This window comes from Lithobates pipiens, unplaced genomic scaffold (genome assembly GCF_037356315.1).
Source record: "Lithobates pipiens isolate NorthernLeopardFrog02 unplaced genomic scaffold, aLitPip1_a1.2 Scaffold_13, whole genome shotgun sequence".
In the NCBI taxonomy this organism is placed as follows: Eukaryota; Metazoa; Chordata; class Amphibia; order Anura; family Ranidae; genus Lithobates; species Lithobates pipiens.
This window is the reverse complement of record NW_027507718.1, coordinates 146,590,826-146,610,342: the sequence shown is the minus strand read 5'-3', so window position 1 is coordinate 146,610,342 and position 19,517 is coordinate 146,590,826. Positions and strand designations below refer to the sequence as shown.

Here is a 19,517-nt window from a genome sequence, read left to right as displayed (position 1 = left end):
CAGCATAAATGGGTACACCCCTTTGAAAAGTAAGGTTGAAATCAATATCTCAATGAACACAAGAAAAATTTCCAAAATTTTTACAAAACTAAGTTTTATAGAACATTTGTTTAGCTTTCTACGTGAAAGTAAGGTTAAAGTGCTTGTAATGGCAAAAGGTTTTGTATCTTAATGCATTCTATACATTAAGATAAAAAGCCTTCTGAGTGCAGCAGCCCCCTCTAATACTTATCTGAGGTCCCTCTAGATCCAGCAATGTTGCAGGAGTGTCTCGGCTGCCCAGGACTCCCCTTCTCATCGCCTGAGAGATCAGCGTGGCTCCCGCTACTGTCAATCAAAGTCAGTCAGCCAATGAGGAGAGAAAAGGGGGCGGGCTGGGCAGCGAGTCAGTGTCTGAATAGACACAGGGAGCTGTGGCTCGGCTGGGGTGCCCCCAGTGCAAGCTGTTGGCTGTGGGGGCACTCAACAGGAGGGAGGGGCCAGTAGCACAGAAGCAGGACGCAAGAATAGGAGGATCTGGGTTGCTCTGCAAAACCATTATACAGGACAGGTAAATATAACATGTTTTTATAAAAAAAAAGACTTTACAATCACTTTAATAATATAACTTAGATTACAAAATCTTTAGTTTTACTCAAATTAGTTGATGCAAAAATGAATATATCCCACAACAAAGACTACTTTTACATGGAGACAGGATAGCACCAAGTTTCCTAGGCGTGAAATTAACAAGTTGGTGACATATTGCCATAGCTATCTTTTTTCTGTTCTTCAAGAACAACCTCTTTTAGAGCCTGGATGCTGGATGGAGAGTAATGCTAAACTTGTCTCTTCAGAATTCCCCTTAGGTGTTCGATTGGGTTCCGATCAGGAGACATACTTGGCCACGGAATCGCTTTCACCCTGTTCTTCTTCAGAAATGCAACATTGGGCCTTAGATGTGTGTTTTGGATCATTGTCATGTTGGAAAAGTGCACAACAACCTAGAGCACGTGATGATGGTAGCATCTTCTCTTTCAATATAGAGCATTACATCTGTGAATTCATGACACCATTAATGAAATGCAGCTTTCCCACACCAGCAGCATTAATGCAGCCCCACAGAAGGACACTGCCACCACGTTTCCCTGCAGGCACCATGCCTTTTCCTTTGTACTCCTCACCTTTGTGAGATGCCAAACAGCGTTTAAGCCATCATTTCCAAAAACATTTATCTTGGTCTCATCATTCCAGGTTACAGAGTCCCAGTAGTCTTCTCTGGCTATTTTGTTCATGGGCTTTAGGAGAGGCTTCCTTCGTGGATGACACCCAGGCATACCATTTCTCTGCAGTGTACACCGTATTGTGTTATGGAAAACAATTAGCCCAGTTTAGCTTTCTACTTCTTTAGCTAACTGCAGTGAACTTGCATGGCGACTTCAACCCTTCTCATCAGAGGACACTCCTGCCGAGGTGTTACCTTCTGTGGATGTCTGTGAGATGATTGCAGTTCCATCTTTGTTAAATTTTTGTATCACTTTTGCTACAGTATTCTGACTGATAACTAAAGCTTTGTTGATATTCTTGTAGCCTTCCCCTTTCTTGTGTAAAGAAATTATTTTCTTTCTCAGGCCTTGTGACATTTCTCTTCCATGTGGTACCATTGCTGACAGCACTTAAAGTGGTTGTAAACCCTTTTTTGGGAATAGAATAAGGCTTACCTATAGGTAGTAGAAATATCTCTTAAACCTGAGAGGGAAGGAGATATTTCACTTGTAGTCTGCCGATAAAGTGAACGGTGCATGCGCGGGGAAGAAATTAAACTCTGTGCCGTTTCTTCCCTAGTGTGTGCCGTTACTGTGCACATGCGCTGGAGTGATGTCACGCGGCTCCGGCGAATCACACAGCCGAAGTCTGCACCTGGAAGGAAGATGGGGCTTGAAGATGGACGCTGCCTACACAGGGGACATCGCTGGATTATTTTGCAGGTAAGTGTCAGATAATGGGCTAGTATGCGATGCATACTAGCCCATTATGCTTTTAATTTGCAGGCTATACAGGGAGCAAAAGAGGAAGTAAAACCCATCTGAGAGATTGCCCTGTTGACTCTTTCCCAGAAAGTGGTCTTTCTAGTGGCCATCACATTGACCAGGAGGGTTTTGGAACTGGCGGCCCTGTCTTGCAAGTCGCCCTATCTGGTTATCCACAAAGATAAGGTGCGTCTGCAACCTTCTTTTCTGCCGAAGGTGGTTTTGATGGAACACATCAATGAAGACATTGTGCCCTAAGCCAACACATCCTAAGGAGGTGGCCCTTCATGTCCTGGACGTGGTTCGGGCTCTGAGGGTGTATTTGTCTGCCACGGCTCCATTTCGGAAGTCAGACTCCCTGTTTGTTTTGGTGGCTGGTCCGAAAAAAGGCATGGCGGTCTCGTCGGCCACCATTTCCAGGTGGATCAGACAGATTGTAGTACAGGCCTATACCTTGAAGGGACAGGTCCCCCCCTTTCTGGTCACAGCCCACTCCAGAAGGGCAATTGGAACGTCTTGGGCCTTCTGACATAAAGCGCCTGTCGCTCAAGTGTGTAAAGCAGCGACTTGGTCGTCTGTTCACACTTTTACAAAATTCTACAAGGTTGATGTCAGTGCATCAGCTGATGCCTGTTTGGCCACAAAGTTTTGCAGGCGGCTGTATAATTGCAATTGCACATACATTTTTTTATTCCTGTTTTTTGGGTAAAAACGCAGTACTTGTGGGTAAAAAAGTTTGGTTATTCCCACACAGTGTCATTTTTTGTGGGTAAAGTTTGTACTAATTCCCACATGTCATGGTGGATGAAGTTTTATGCTGTTTTTCCCACCCCTCGTTTTGGCACTGCTTGGGGACGTCCCAATGGTCTAAAGAGAGGATCTATGTCAGTCGGTGAATATAAGAGAAAATAGGATTTTTTGTACTCACCGTAAAATCACTTTCTCTGTAATTCACCGACTGATACAGCACCCGTCCCTCCTATTTTTCTTTACATTATACTACTTGTTGACATACTGAAGCTGCATGGCAGGCAGAGGGGTTGTTACCTAAGGGACCGCCCCTTGGGCGGAACTAGAAGTTCTTTCATTACATGTTAACATGTTATGCCTAGTCCTCTCCTAAAGGTGGCGTAACAACTAGAGGTCGACCGATATGGGTTTTTCTCTGGCCGATGCCGATGCCGATATTTAGAAATCATGGCGGCCGATAGCCGATATATGATGCCGATTTTTTTGGGCCAATATGTTTGGCCGATTTTATTTAATTTAATTATTTTTTCCTTATTTATTTTTTACTCCACCTTGATCTAACACACCTTTCCTACTGGGGCGTTTTTCAGGCGCTTTTGGGCTAAAAATAGCGCCTGTAAAGTCCCTGCAAAATGGCTCCCCTGCAGTCTGTGTGAAAGACAGAGTGCTTTCACACTGAGGCGATTTTGGAGTGGTGTATACCGCTCCTCCACCACTCCTGCCCATTGATATGAATGGGCACCACTGCCGAAGCGCATGCAATGCGATTTGGCAGCGTTGCTTCACTGGCGCATTTAACCTCTTCCTCGGCCGCTAGCTGGGTTTTATGTGCCCCACTAGCAGCCAAATAGCGCCGATAAAATTATGGTAAAGAGCCGCTAAAACTTGCAGCGTTTTACCATCAACGCCTGATACAGAAAATGTCTTACATTTAAACATTTATTAAACAAAACAAACCTCCAATCAGTTTACTTGTATGTATGATTTAGATTAAAAAAAAAACAGTAAAGAGCCGCTAAAACTTGCATTTTACCATCAATGCCTGCCCGCTCCAGTGTGAAAGCAGCCTTCATAAGTGATTAATAAATGTTTAAATGTAAGAAAATTTCTTAAACAAAACAAACCTCCAATCAGTTTACTTGTATGTATGATTTAGATAAAAAAAAGAAAACCTATATATTAAATAAAAACAGGTAGTCAAAACTTTTGGACGAAAAAAAAATGGGCTAACTTTACTGTTTTTATTTTATTTTAATTTTTTAAATAGTGTATTTTTTTCCCAAAAAAATGCATTTGAAAGACCTCTGTGCAAATGCCGTGTGACATAAAATATTGCAACAACAGCTATTTTATTCCCTAGGATCTCTGCTAAAAAAATATAAGTGATTTTTATGGCAGAAAATACAGGATTTTTACTTGTAAGCAACAAGTGTCAGAAAAGATTGTCTTTAAATGGTTAAACTGAGAACTTCTACACACAGAGATGACTTCATTCATTGAAGTGTAAATGTATCTTTCTGTTCTTTTCTTGGCAGCCTGCCCAGAGAGGAGGAAAGACGTTTCTATGACGACTCAGCAACTTACACTGACTTCTAGTACAGAAGTAATTTCAAAGTCCCGCTGTAGTTCTAAATCGGCTTTTTATCAGCACAATCGGCCGATGCCGATTAATTAAAAAACGGCAAATATCGGCCGATATATCGGCCGGCCGATATATCGGTCGACCTCTAGTAACAACCCAATGGTCTAAAGAGAGGAGCTGTGTCAGTCGGTGAATTACAGAGAAAAGGATTTTACGGTGAGTACAAAAAATCCTATTTTTTTTTCTAACACTCTAGAGAATAAAATAGTGGTCGTTGCAATACTTTCTGTCACACCGTGTTTACTAAGCGGTCTTACAAGCGCACTTTTTTTGGAAGAAAAAAACTTTTTTGAATTAAAAAATAAGATAACAGTAAAGTTAGCCCAATTTTTTATATTATGATACCCAACATGTCACGCTTTAAAATTGCGCCTGCTCTTGGAATGGAGACAAACTTTTACCCTTAAAATTCTCCATAGGCAACATTTAAAAAATTCTACAGGTTGCATGTTTTGAGTTACAGGAGGTCTAGGGCTAGAATTATTGCTCTCACTCTACCGATCGCGGCAATACCTCACATGTGTTGTTTATATATGCGGGCGGTACTCACGTATGCGTTTGCTTCTGCACGCGAGCTTGTCGGGACAGGGCGTGTTTAAAATATTTTTTCTTTTCTTATTTATTTTACCTTTTATTTTTACACTGTTTCAAAAAAAAAAAAAACAAGTCACTTTTATTCCTATTACAAACAATGTAAACATCCTTTGTAATAGAAAAAAGCATGACAGGACCTCTTAAAAATGAGATCTGGGGTCAAAAAAGACCTCAGATCTCATATTTACACTAAAATGCAATTTAAAAAAAACAGTCATTTAAAAAAATGTCCCTCTAATTTTTTTGCACAAAGTTGTCACTAAATTATATATTGCTCAAACATGCCATGGGGATATGTGGAATTGCACCCGAAAATACATTCTGCTGCTTCTCCTGAGTACAGGCCACATGACTTTTTGGAGCCTAGCCACGTTCGGGGCCTCGAAAACCAATCACTGACTTCAGGATTTCTAAGGGCGTAAATTTTTGATTTCAATCCTCACTACCTATCACAGTTTCAAAGGCCATAAAATACCAAGATAGCACAAAACCCCCCCAAATGACCCCATGTTGGAAAGTAGACACCCCAAGCTATTTGCTGAGAGGCACGGTGAGTATTGTTCAGCTCTAATTTGTTTTTGAAAATGAAGAAAGAAAAGAAAAATGCATTCTTTTTTTCAATTTTCAAAAATTTTGGTGACAAAAAGCGAGTTCTACAAAATACTTACCATACTCCCAAAAAGTTATGGGGGGGGGTGTGCCATCTGGGCATTGCATGGCTTCAGAAACTGATAGGCAGTGAGGAGTGAAATCAAAAATGTACACCCTTAGGCTGCTTTCACACTGGGGCGGTGCGGGCGTCGGCGGTAAAGCGCCGATATTTTTAGCGGCGCTTTACCGTCGTTTTAGCGGCGGTCTGCGGGCGCTAGCGGGGCGGTTTTAACCCCCGCTAGCGGCCGAAAAAGGGTTAAACCCGCCCGCAAAGCGCCGCTGCAGCGGCGCTTTGCCGGCGGTATTGCCGCGCTGCCCATTGATTTCAATGGGTAGGAGCAGTTTAGGAGCGGTGAATACACCGCTCCTTCACCGCTCCAAAGATGCGGCTAGCAGGACTTTTTTCACTGTCCTGCCAGCGCACCGCCCCAGTGTGAAAGCCCTCCGGCTTTCACACTGGAGTAAAAGGGGCCGGTTTTTTTCAGGCGCTACACTGGCGCTATTTTTAGCACTGTAACGCCTGAATACCGCCCCAGTGTGAAAGCAGCTTTAGAAAGCCTGAAGGCGGTGCTTAGTTTTTGGGGTCCCGTACGCGGCTAGGCTCCCAAAAAGTCTCACACATGTGGTATTCTTGTACTCAGAAGAAGCAACAGAATGTATTTTGGGGTGTAATTTCACATATGCTCATGGCATGCTTGAGCAATATATCATTTAGTGACAACTTTGAGCAAAAGAAAAATGTTTGTCTTTTTCCCGCAACTTAACAAAATATAAAATATTCCATGGACTCGACATGCCTCTCAGCAAATAGCTTGGGGTGTCTACTTTCCAGAAAGGGGTTATTTGGGGGGGTTTTGAACTGTCCTGGCATTTTATGCACAACGTTTAGAAGCTTATGTCACACATTACCCACTCTTCTAACCACTTGAAGACAAAGCCCTTTCTGACACTTTTTGTTTATATTTTTTTATATATGTTTTTTTTTTTTTGCAAGAAAATAACTTTGAACCCCCAAGCATTATATATTTTTTTTAAAGAAAAGGCCCTACAGATTAAAATGGTGGGTGTTTCATTTCTTTTCTTCACACATTAGTTGGCAGTGATTTTTCACACTTTTTAAAATTTTAATGCACTAAAACACACTATATTTCCCAAATGTTTGATGAAATAAATAAAGATGATCTTAGGCCAAGTACATGGATACCAAACACGACATGCTTTAAAGTGGTTGTAAACCCTTACAACACACTTTGACCTACTGGTAAGCCTAGATTAAGGCTTACCTGTAGGCCCAAGAAATATCTCCTAAACCTACACGATTTAGGAGATATTTGCCGAAAGACAGGCACCTCTGTCTATGGCGCATGCGCCGTAGACAGCGGTGCGCAGGCGCACTGAGCACGGCACCCGTCAACGGCGATATGCCGCGCGTGGCGGCTCCCGTGCGCATGCGCAGGAGTGACGTCATCGCGGCTTCGCCGAATGACAGCGGCAGAGCAGCGAGACCCACCGAGAAGATGGATGCGCCGTACTACAGGGGACAGCGGTGACATCGCTGGCTCCTGTGTCAGGTAAGTGACACATAATAGACTACTATGCGATGCATAGTAGTCCATTATACTTTACCTTTGCAGGGAATGAAAGAGGAAGTAAACTCATCAGGGTTTACTTCCTCTTTAAAATTGCGTAAAAATTTGCAGTGGCGACAAACTACAAAGCCTTTACAGGTTACCACTTTAAATTTACAGAGCTACTGCTAAAATGACTGCCCTCGATCTGACCTTCGTGGTGATCCCTCACATGCATGGTGCAATTGCTGTTTACATATGACGCCAGACCGACGCTTGCGTTTGCCTTTTTGCGAGAGCAGCGGGGCACAGGGGTGCTTTTTTTTTTAATGATTTATTTTGCTTTTTTATTTTATTTTTAACCACTTGCTTACTGGGCACTTAAACCCCCCTCCTGCCCAGACCAATTTTCAGCTTTTAGCGCTGATGCACTTTGAATGACAATTGCGCGGGCATACAACACTGTACCCAAATGAAATTTTTATCATTTTTTTTCCCACAAATAGAGCTTTCTTTTGGTGGTATTTAATTACAGCTGGGAGTTTTATTTTTTGCTAAACAAACAAAAAAAGATGCAAAAAAAAAAAAAATAATCATGTTTAATAGTTTGTTATAAAATTTTGCAAACAGGTCATTTTTCTCCTTCATTGAAGTGCGCTGATGAGGCGGCACTGATAGGCTGCATTGGTGGGCACTGATAGGCTGCATTGGTGGGCATTGATAGGCTGCACTGGTGGGCACTGATAGGCATAGTTAAGGCGGCACTAATAGGCACAGATAAGGCGGCACTGATGGGCAAAGATGGGCACAGATAAGATGGCACGGATGGGTGGCACGGATGGGTGGCACTAAGGAGCACTGATAGGTACCACTGATAGATGGGACTGATGGGCACTGATAGGTGGCACTGATGGGTGGCTCTGATAGGTGGCACTGCTGGGCACTGATGGGCACTGGTAGATGTGGCACTGGGGTGCAGCACCTTTGAGGCAGATTGTGGGCACTGCTGGGTGGCACTGTGGGCACTTCTGGGTGGCACTGCTGGGTGGCACTGTGGGCACTGCTGGGTGGCACTATGGGCACTGATGGGTGGCATTGATGGGGGCACTTATTTTTTAATGAGCTGGCACTGGCAGTGGGCAGGTGGGCACTGGCAGGGGGCAGGTGGGCACTGGCAGGGCTGGCCGTGATCGAGACTGATGTCCCGATCATGGCCGCCGGTGATCGGCTCTTTTTTTTTTCTCCTCGCGCTGTCAGCGCGAGGAGGAATAATAGCCGTTTACCGGCTCCGTTGTATCACATAATCAGCTGTCATTGGCTGACAGCTGATCACGTGATAAGGGGTCGGGATCGACCCCTTGCTCGGATCAGTGATCAGGCGAGTCTCATAGACTCGCCGATCACAGAGCACGCAGGGGGCGCGCAGGCCGCTCGTGCACGGGACTACGTCTATTGCAAAGGAGGTCCGCGCTGTAGCCGTCATTTGGCTATAGCGCGGGTCTCAAGTGGTTAAACTGTTCCTTTCATATTTTTTTTCTAATCATTTTTATTATTATCTCAGGGAATGTAAATATCCCCTGTGATAACAATAGGTAGTGACAGGTTCTCTTTTTTTTTTTTTTTTTTTTTAAATCGGGGTCTATTAGACCCTAGATCTCTCCTCTGCCCTTAAAGCATCTGACCACACCAAGATTGGTATGATAAAATGCTTTCCCAATTTCCCAATGGTGCTGTTTACATCCAGCAAAATCTAAGTCATGAAATGCTCGTAGCTTCCAGTTTCTTAGGCCATAGAGATCATTGGAGCCATTCTGGTCTCTGATCAGCTCTATGGTCAGCTGGCGGAACCACCGGCTGCATTCTCAGGTTCCCTGTTGGGACAGAAAAACCTTAGAAAACCGTGGGGGGGGGGGGGGGGGGGGGGACATTCACTCCCACTGCTTGTAAAAGCAGTCTAGAGGCTAATTAGCCACATGAAAGCTGACCGCTGGCTGAAAAGAATGATACCTAAACCCACAGGCATCATTCTGGTATTACCACTCAAAGTCCAGCAACATACCAGTACGTTGCTGGTCCTTATTGGACATATATATTGTAATCTTTTATTTCATGCAGCCTGTGGGCTGAAGGAAAACAAAAGATTGATCGGTGGGTATGCCCTCCATTAGAATACCTCCCTTTATCCACCCATTTCTAATGATGGGCATACATGCACCATTTTGTTTTTGACTGTGGAGGTGAAATCACCTCCTACAGCGCTGGAGTCACGGCTTTTTGTATCATGGGAGCAAACACTGTTGCTGTCAAGATAAATAAATCTGTGCTGCAACTGAATGGTGTACCTACTAAGCAAATGGTGGTTAACAATAAAACAAAGTCACATTACAGTATAACAGTAAGACATACCATACCTGCAAAGCAAATACAAAAAAAAATTGTAAAAAAATATAAAAAATTTTTAACGCAATCTGTGCCTAAAATATATATCTATATATGCCGAAGCATGGGGGCATCTGCCCCAAAAGTTAGGAGCAAATCGCTCCTCCACCCCTGCTGCCCCCTTGCTTCGGCATATATGCTCTTTTTTTAACTGTGGTGCTGAAATCACCTCCTACAGCATTGGAGTCACGGTTTTATGTATTGTGGGAGCAAACGCTGTTGCTGTGAAGATAAATAAATCCGCTCTGCAGCTGAATGGCATACCTGAAAACAAAAAAATGGTTAACAATAAAAAACAGTAAACTATAAAAAAATTACATACCTGAAAAGCAAACATGATAAAACATAATAAGAATAAAACATTGCAGAATAGAATACAGTAAAAAAAAAAACAGCAGAACAATAGAGAGAGAGAATAGAGAGATAAAGAACAATAATACAACAATTTTTTTTTATTTTATATATTTTTTTTTTGTGTTTTTTTTAAACACTTATTTGTAACGGTTCAGGTTCCTTCTAGGTTCGGGTCTCTCACAATGGCATCTTGGGAGATCCTGTGAAAGTGTGTCCTAGTCTGTGCAGTGCTGTACCCTACGCTAATACTCCACTAGTGTATGGTAGCGTTCAAAACATTCACCAATGCAAAGACCAGGATTGTTAGGAAAGGAGGGACAATAATAGTGGGTCTCATGATTATATCCGTGCTTGCTACAGACACGACATCTTCTTTTGGGGCTAGTTGGGTAGGGATACCAGGGAGGACATACAGAAAATGCCTCTCATGCACCCGGCTTACTGCATTTGGATTGGGAAGGTGAGGTGGAGCACAGCATGGAAACAGAAGGGCTCTGACGATCTCTTCCTGGAATTTAAGGAAGCATCCAGTCTGTCCTGAAGCTCTGTATAGCACACAAGCGTTCAGCAATACCAATTGAAATAAGTATACAGACACTTTTTTTGTACCAGCGTCTGGCCTTACGGGCAACTAGGTACGGGGCCAACAACTGGTCGTTCAGGTCCACCCCTCCCATATTGGTTATATTCATGGACACAGAGGGGTTTCTCCACAACACCAGTCGCCGTAGGAATTTGGACCGTGGTGTCTGCATGAAGGGAGGACATAACAAAAACATTCTTATTATCCCTCCACTTCACAGCGAGCAAGTTATTACACTTCAATCAGGCTCTATCCCCCAGCCTAGGACGGGAATCTACAAGCTGCTGGGGAAAGCCCCGGCGATTAAATCGCACGGTTCCACATGCGCCAATCTGATGATCAAATAAGTGACTAAAAATTGTCACGCTCTTGTAATAATTGTCCACATACAAATGGTACCCCTTTCTGAATAAGGGTGACGCCAAGTTCCACACAATCTTGCCAGCGCTCCCTATGTAATCTGGGCAGTTCGGTGGTTCCACGTGACTATCTCTTCTCTCATAAACCATAAAACTATATAGCCTGTGGCCCTGTCACAGAACTTCTTGTACATCTTGACCCCGTATCTTGCACTCTTGCTGAGAAGATACTGTTTGAAAGACAAGCGGCCAGAAAAATTAATCAGGGACTCATCAATGCAGACAACTTGATGAGGATTAAACAAGGCTGCAAAACGTTGGTTGAAGTGGTTTACAAGGGGCCGAATTTTGTAGAGCCAATCGTATCCAGGGTCTCCACGAGGACGACAGAGTTCATTGTTGTTGAAATGCATGAACCGCAAGATCTGCTCGTATCGTGCCCTGGTCATGAAGGCAGAGAACAGGGGCATATGGTAAATTGGCTCAGTGGACCAATACGACCGCAACATTCTAATTTTAACTATGCCCATGTCGAGGGATAGGCCCAGAAAGGTCTTCAATTTGGAAACCGTAATTGGTTTCCAAAATCTCTGGCAATGAAGGACTGGGGATTAGCGGCGATGAATTGACCAGCATACAAATTACTTTGGTCCACAATAGATCTATAGATCTTCTTGATGGCAGCAGGACACTACTTCTGCTTGCCACCTCGCCAGCTTGAGCTGCACTTATGGGACTCGCCACGTCACCACGTGATACTGCAGTGCTGGATGTACGACCAGGGCGTACTAGGCCGCTGGTGCTTGCCAGTTCCCCAGAAGGATGAGTGGCACTAGTACTTCTCTGCTCCATACAAGAGCCCTGCAGCTCTTGCACCTCAGCAACAGCAGAAGAAGATCGGGGTCTGGTACGCCTGACCTTGGCAGGGACCACAACTCCATCGTCAGAGCTATCTCTCATGGAGCCACTGCTGTCTACAGGTTCGTATTCCGAACCTGAATCTGACAGATGAGTGACTTCCTCTACACTACTTATCATGCTCAGAAACATGTAGGCCTCTTCACTAGTGTACCTTTGATTTGCCATTTTGGGCTCTAAATTTACTGGTACACTAGTGAGACTCACAGGTAATGATTGCTCCTAGGCTGTCAGTAACTGTATAAAACGCTACCAAAAAAACTGTTAGCGATCGCAGGGATCAGGCCTGACTCTGCAAATGCTGCAGTTATGTGTTTAGTGTTTTGTAAGTGACAGTGATTGATCGATCGATACTGCACTTGCGGGCGGAGGGGCCAAACGCAGGTGCTAGAAGGTATCTGGGTTTTTGGGAACCCTAAACTGCTGGGGACGCTTGTATAGATCTGATCTGTGATATAGATATTTATCTGTTCAGACACTATACCACTAAGGGAGGTGTATGCTGTGTGCGTGGGTGTTAGCGATACTGTCACTAATCTGATGCTGCCTGGGGTGATGCAGACCCTAACTGACCCTAAAATCTAACTGATATCACCTGCCGGGCGGTCAGGGGTTAAACCTTTATTGGGTAATAAACGGCGGGTATAAAAAACAAACTAACCAGCGTCACCCGTAATCCTTATATGGTGAGCAATGGTGAAAGGGGTTAACTAGGGGGCAATCGGGGTTATAACCTTTATTAGGTAGTATATGGGGGTACCTGACGCTATAAAAAGCTGACGATGACTAGTGTTAGTGTAGTGTTGGTGCAAACTCACATTGATGTCTTTTCTCCTCGGGCGCCGGAAAAAATTACCTCACTTCCTCTGCTTCTGTTTTCATTTCAGAAGCAGAGGAAGCTTCCCATTCGTCAGGAGCGAACGTGAGTGAGAGGCCATGAATCAGTGGCCTCCCCCTTAGGACGGATCTCTCCCCCAGTTCGCAGGAGGGGAGTAACGTACGGGTACGTTACTTGGCCTGCCCGTGTTGTGAGGCGGTCAGCAAGTGGTTAAAGAATCAAGATCGCAATTCTACCCCCCTCCTGATCTTAAAAAAAGCATTTCCTTGATTCAGTGCAGAGAGTTCTCTGCTCAAGCCAACAGCTGTCAAAAAAAAAACCCCAAAAAAACAAAACAGGCATCCTGCCACATTTCTCACAACAATCGCTAAAGAGAAACATTGTAACATATAGTTCTTTTAGATCAAAGGGATGAACTTTGGTCTGTAAATGAGGTCAGTTTAACCACTTATTGACCTAAACCTTTTTTGAAACTTGTTGCTTACAAGTTAAAATCAGTATTTTTGCTAGCAAATTACTTAGAACCCCCAAACATATTATATATATTAGTATCCCACAAAAGTGAGTACACACCTCACATTTTTGTAAATATTTTATATATTTTCATGTGACAACACTGAAGAAATGATACTTAGCTACAATGTAAAACATTGTAAATTTGCTGTCCCCTCAAAATAACTCAACACACAGACATTCATGTCTAAACCGCTGGCAACAAAAGTGAGTACACCTCTAAATGAAAATGCCCAAATTGGGCCCAAAGTGTCAATATTTTGCGTGGCCACCATTATTTTCCAGCACTTCCTTAACCCTCTTGGGCATGGAGTTCACCAGACCTTCACAGGCTGCCACTGGAGTCCTCTTCCACTCCTCTATGATGACATCACGGAGAGCTGGTGGATGTTAGAGACCTTGCACTCCTCCACCTTCCATCTGAGGATGACCCACATATGCTTAATAGGGTTTAGAGCTGGAGACATGCTTGGCCAATCCATCACCTTTACCCTCAGCTTCTTTAGCAAGGCAGTGGTTGTCTTGGAGATGTGTTTGGGGTTGTTATGTTGGAATATTGCTCTGTGGCCCAGTCTCCGAAGGAAGGGGATCATGCTCTGCTTCTGTATGTCACAGTACATGTTGGCATTCATGATTCCCTCAATAAACAGTAACTCCCCGGTTTCGGCAGCACTCGTGCAGCCCCAGACCATGACACTCCCAACACCATGCTTGACTGTAGGCAAGACACACTTGTCTTTGTATTCCTCACCTGGTTGACGCCCACCCACACGCTGGACACTAGGGGTGCAACGGATCGGCACCGATCCGTGATCCGAACAGGTCGCCCCGCTCGGATCGGCACATGCCGCGATCCGCGGAGCACTCCGTGGTCTCGGCCTTAAGAAATGCTGCGGCTTCGGCCTAGTTCCGGAGCGGCGGCCATCTTGGTGCACCCATCGGAGTTTTACAATGTGATCGCTCTGTCATTTTGGAGCGATCACCTGTAAACAAACCGGTGTCATGATGATGCCGGTTCCTCTCTCCCTTCTCTGTACTGATCTGTACAGTGGAGGGGATAAATCGGATGGCAGCAGTGCTGTGGGTTGCATCTGTAGAGCCCACAGCGCTGCACTGTGATGAGTGCAGTCACAGCCATCTCTCCATACTCTGCAATACCTTGCCAATACTCTGCAATACTCTGCCAATACTCTGCAATACCCTGCCAATACCCTGCAATACCCTGCCATACTCGGTAATACCCAGCCATACTCATCCATGCTCAGCCAGTATTACAGTGGGGGAGATGACGTGGATATTACAGTGGGGGAGATGTATATTACAGTGGGGGAGATTGGGGATATTACAGTGGGGACTATATGGTAGTGGAATTTTCACAGGTTTTTGCAAATTCAATTATTATTTGCTGATCCGAAAAATGATCTGATCCGTGAGTTTTTTTTGATCCGTTGCACCCCTACTTGACACCATCTGAACCAAATACGTTTAGCTTGGTCTCATCAGACCACAGGACATAGTTCCAGTATTCCATGTCTTTAGTCTGCTTGTCTTCAGCAAACTGTTTGTGGGCTTTCTTGTGCATCATCTTTAGAAGAGGCTTCCTTCTGGGATGACAGCCATGCAGACTAGAGCTGCAACTAACGATTAATTTGTCTGTCGACTAATCTATCGATTATTTCTTCGATTAGTCAACGACTATCCGATTATTTTTTTTATTTTTATTTTTTAATGAATCTAGTGTTTTTTTTTGATTAGCTATGCATTGCAGGGCAGGGCAGAGTATTGGCGGGCATTGCAGGGCAGGGCATAGTATTGCAGGGCAGGGCAGAGTATTGCAGGGCAGGGCAGAGTATAGCATAGCGCATAGTATAGCATAGTATTGCAGGGCAGGGCAGAGTATAGTATAGTATTGCAGAGCAGAGTATAGCAGGGTATAGCAGGGCAGGGCATAGCAGGGCAGGGCAGGGCAGAGCAGAGTATAGCATTGCCGAGCAGAGTATAGCATTGCCGAGCAGAGTATGGCATGGCAGAGCAGAGTATGGCATGGCAGAGCAGAGTATGGCATGGCAGGGCAGGGTATGGCAGGGCAGGGTATGGCAGGGTAGGGCAGGGTATGGCAGGGTAGGGCAGGGTATGGCAGGGCGGGGCAGAGTATGGCAGGGCAGGGCAGAGTATGGCAGGGCAGGGCAGAGTATGGCAGGGCAGGGCAGAGTATGGCAGGGCAGAGTATGGCATGGCAGGGCAGAGTATGGCATGGCAGGGCAGAGTATGGCATGGCAGGGCAGAGTATGGCATGGCAGGGCAGAGTATGGCATGGCAGGGCAGGGCAGAGTATGGCAGGGCATGGCAGGGCAGAGTATGGCATGGCAGGGCAGGGCAGAGTATGGCAGGGCAGGGCAGAGTATGGCATGGCATGGCAGGGCAGGGCAGAGTATGGCATGGTAGGGCAGGGCAGGGCAGAGTATGGCATGGTAGGGCAGGGCAGAGTAGAGCATGGCATGGTAGAGCATGGCATGGTAGGGCAGGGCAGAGTAGAGCATGGCATGGTAGGGCAGGGCAGAGTAGAGCATGGCATGGTAGGGCAGGGCAGAGTATTGCATTGGCAGGGTATGGAGGGATGGCTGCATCCATCCGACCTCTCCCCTCCACTGCACAGATCAGTACAGAGAGGGGAGAGAGAAACCGGCGTCATGTCATGACGCCGGTTTGTTTACAAGTGATCGCTCCATCGGAGCGATCACATTGTAAACACCTGGGTGTAGAAAGATGCTTCGGATGCTTCGGAGCTAGGCCGAAGCCGCGGCCTCTCCTAAGGCCGAGACCGCGGAGCGCTCCGCGGATCGCGGCATGTGCGCACGGATCGGTGACGATCCGTTGCACCCCTAGGGACGGCGGCATGGAGGGGGAGAAGAGAGGGGGACGGCGGCACGGAGGGGGGGAAGAGGGGGACGGCGGCACGGAGGGGAGCGGTAAATGCTAAGCACTGCCCCCACTGTGACGCATCGACGCCCTGCACGCACGTCGATGTATTTTCTTAGTCGACGTAGTCGATTACGTCGACGCGTCATGGCAGCTCTAATGCAGACCAATTTGATGCAGTGTGTGGCATATAGTCTGAGCACTGACAGGATGACCCCCACCCCTTCAACCTCTGCAGCAATGCTGGCAGCACTCATACATCTATTTTCCATTTATATGATGCTGAGCATGTGCACTCAACTACTTTGGTTGACCATGGCGAGGCCTGTTATGCCCTGTTAAACCGCTGTATGGTCTTGGTTACTGTACTGCAGCTCAGTTTCAGGGTTTTGGCAATCTTCTTATAGCTTAGGCCATCTTTATGTAGAGCAACAATTCTTTTTTCAGATCCTCACAGAGTTCGTTGCCATTGGGTGTCATGTTGAATTTCCAGTGACCAGTATGAGAGACTGAGAGCGATAACATTTGCTCCCCATTCACACCTGAGACATTGTAACACTAACGAGTCACATGACACAGCGGATTGAAAAAAAATAGCTAATTAGGCCCAATTTGGAAATTTTTACTTAGGGGTGTATACTCACTTTTGTGGGCAGCGGTTTAGACATTAATGGCTGTGTGTTGCGTTATTCTGAGGGGACAGAAAATTTACACTGTTATACAAGCTGTACACTCACTACTTTACATTGTAGCAAAGTGTCATCTCTATAGTGTGGTCACATGAAAAGATAGAATAAAATATTTACAAAAACGTGAGGGGTGTACTCACTTTTGTGAGATACTGTGTGTGTGTGTGTGTGTGTATATATATATATATAATGTATGTGTATGTATGTGTGTGTATATATATATATATATATATATATATATATATATATATATATATATATATATATATATATATATATATATATATATATATAATATACACACATATACACACACACTTTTTTTTAGCAGGGACCCTAGAGAATAAAATGGTGGTTGTTGCAATAATGTCACACTGTATTTGCACAGTTGTCTTTCAAATACAATTTTTTGGGGGAAAAAACTTTAATGAATAAAAAAAAAAACGAAACAGTAAATGCCCAATTTTTTGTATAATGTGAAAGATGATGTTACGCCGCGAGAATTGTGATCTTTATTCTAAGCAGAAAAAATTTGATTCTCATTTTATCCAGAATCATGCATATTTACTGTCCAAGGTTCCCGTGATGTCGGCACCCCAGTCTATTTTTGAATTGGCTCTCTGGTGCTGCCGCTGCAATTCATGGTAAGGGAAACTGGCAGTGAAGCCTTTCTACCTTGCCCGGAAGTGGAGGAAGGCGGAGGAGGCGAAAATTCTGGGGGGGGGGGGGGGGGGTTGGGGCGATGTGTCTCCCGGAAGTGGGAAAGGGTGCCTGTTCCCTCCCTCCCCTCTGGAAGATGGCAAATGTGGCACCGGAGGGGTTGGAGGAAGCAGTTAGGCAGAGCTTCCACTTTTGGGTGGAGCTCTGCTCTAAGTAATGCCTTTTTTTAATCAGCTGTCTGCTGGGCACCTGTTTAATTAATAATTCGACTCACCTGTTTTTTTCTATTACAAGGGATGTTTACATTCTTTGTAATAAGAATAAAAGTGACCTAAATTATTATTATAATTTTTTTTTAAAAGACAGCGTGAAAATAAAAAGTTAAATAAATAAGAAATAATTTAAAGCGCCCCTTCCTGCCGAGCTCGCAGGCAGAAGAGAACACATACATAAGTCGTGCCCGCATATGAAAGCGGTGTTCAAACCACACGGGAGGTATCGATGCGATGGTTAGAGTGAGAGCAATATTTCAAAACCTCCTCTGTAACTCAAATCTGGTAACCTGTAGCAAGTTTGAAACATCGCCTATGGAGATTTTTAAGTTTGTCTCCATTCCATGAGCAGGCACAGTTTTGAAGCATGACATGATGGATATCAATTTACTCTGCGTAACATTATCTTTCACAATATAGAAAATAATTGGGCTAACTTTGCTGTTGTCTTACTTTTGTATTCAAAAAAGTGTATTTTATCCAAACAAATTGTGCTTGTAAGACCGATGCGCAAATACACCGTGACATAAAGTATTGCAATGATCGCCATTTTATTCTCTAGGGTGTCTGAAAAATAAAAAAATATATATATATATATATATATATATAATGTTTTGGGGTTCTACGATAAGTAATTTTATAGTAAAAAAAAAAAACTTGATTTTAATTTGTAAACAATAAGTTTGAAAAATAGGCCTGGTCCTTAAGTAAGTTAAGTGTTGCATGACTGAGTAATTGTCATTCAAAATGTGAGAGTGCCGAAAGCTGAAAATTGGGCTGGTTATTAAAGGGGTTTAAGTGCCCAGTGGTCAAGTGGTTAATCAGATCCTGTCTATAAATTGGCTCTGGTATGTGTATGTGTTTGTAAGTGCGTCGGGACCCTAGGGGGTAAAGGGCCGTGCTATATCAAGATTCAGCTCAATATGGCATATCAGATGAGGTTGTACCCTTAGATTTGTACTGTGTTTTGCTAACAACCTAGTGTCCATTTCTTCTGCAGGTTATTCTATGTTGGAGACTCCTTGCTGTTCTGTGCTCACAATTTCATTTTAAACATTGCGTAAATGCTTAATGGACAGTGTCATGTTCTCCCCACAGACATTGCTCACTAAACCCAAACACATACAGGGAAGTCGCTCTAATGCCATTTTTCCTGTGGTGGTCATCTTAACTACCTGCACCTAGTTCAGGCAAACATCATTACTCACACATGCAGCAAATTTAGGTAGTTTGTGCACTTGGGAATATGGATTCAAACAGAGATGTGTTTCAATCGGTGCTTCAAGATTTTAATGACTGACTAGTGTATATATATGAATTACAAAGAAAGGTTGACACTTGTCCTTGACCAATAAGAATAACGGGATTATTGTGTAATGGTTATATAACATGTTTGTGTAAAAATTAGGTCATCATACTGGCAAGAATACATGTTTTTTTTTTTTTTAAATTGGCCCCACTGACCACTAAGATATTTTATATCATCTTAATTATCTGTTTTCCCAGAACTGGATATTTTTTAATTTGTCGTATAATTTCCCAGAAATTCTTATTTATTTCCTCAGCTGTTGTGCAACAATCCTCTGGACTTAATCTTAACTAAAGGGTACACAGAAAATACAAATGATAATATTTAAGATGTGGGAAAATAACGCTTGCAGTAAATCAGAATGTGATACCGCCAGCAGAATCCTGGTGGTAAATACTGCATTTTTTTTTTACTCTCTGGTCCGTTTGTATAGAAAAAGGGGTTAGAAGC

General features: G+C 44.1%; 1 protein-coding gene across 21 annotated transcripts in view; it reads left to right on the top strand.

Moving 5' to 3' along the window:
* The window catches only part of PTPRS (protein tyrosine phosphatase receptor type S), a 733,740-nt gene that overhangs the window by 36,114 nt on the left and 678,109 nt on the right, over positions 1 to 19,517 (top strand). Inside the window, exon 2 of one of the 21 annotated variants that reach the window (XM_077475689.1) lies at positions 4,295 to 4,557. The exons of the other annotated variants lie outside the window; for them this stretch is intronic. The gene's annotated coding sequence lies outside the window, so the exon portion shown is untranslated. The remainder of the gene's footprint in view (positions 1 to 4,294; positions 4,558 to 19,517) is intronic. 21 annotated transcript variants of the gene reach the window in all.